The following is a 794-nucleotide window of genomic DNA, read 5'->3' as shown; positions in this document are numbered from 1 at the left end:
AACCCTAGAAGAAAACCTAGGCAATACCATTCAGGACACAGGCATGGGCAAGGACTTCATGTCCAAAACACGAAAAGCAATGGCAACAAAAGCCAAAATTGACAAATGGGATCTAATTAAACTAAAGAGCTTCTGCACAGCAAAAGAAACTACCATCAGAGTGAACAGGCAACCTACAGAATGGGAGAACATTTTTGCAATCTACTCATCTGACAAATGGCTAATATCCAGAATCTACAAAGAACTCAAACAAATTTACAAGAAGAAAACAATCAACCCCATCAAAAAGTGGGCAAAGGATATGAACAGATACTTCTCAAAAGAAGACATTTATGCAGCCAACAGACACATGAAAAAATGCTCATCATCACTGGCCATCAGAGAAATGCAAATCAAAACCACAATGAGATACCATCTCACACCAGTTAGAATGGCGATCATTAAAAAGTCAGGAAACAACAGGTGCTGGAGAGGATGTGGAGAAATAGGAACACTTTTACACTGTTGGTGGGACTGTAAACTAGTTCAACCATTGTGGAAGACAGTGTGGCGATTCCTCAAGGATCTAGAACTAGAAATACCATTTGACCCAGCCATCCCATTATTGGGTATATACCCAAAGTATTATAAATCATGCTGCTGTAAAGACACATGCGCACGTATATTTATTGCGGCACTATTCACAATAGCAAAGACTTGGAACCCACCCAAATGTCCAACAATGATAGACTGGATTAAGAAAATGTGGCACATATATATCAAGGAATACTATGCAGCCATAAAGAAGGGTGAGT

Source organism: Pan troglodytes, chromosome 1, assembly GCF_028858775.2.
Source record: "Pan troglodytes isolate AG18354 chromosome 1, NHGRI_mPanTro3-v2.0_pri, whole genome shotgun sequence".
Taxonomy (NCBI): domain Eukaryota; kingdom Metazoa; phylum Chordata; class Mammalia; order Primates; family Hominidae; genus Pan; species Pan troglodytes.
The sequence above is the reverse complement of the archived record's forward strand: the minus strand, read 5'-3'. Positions refer to the sequence as shown.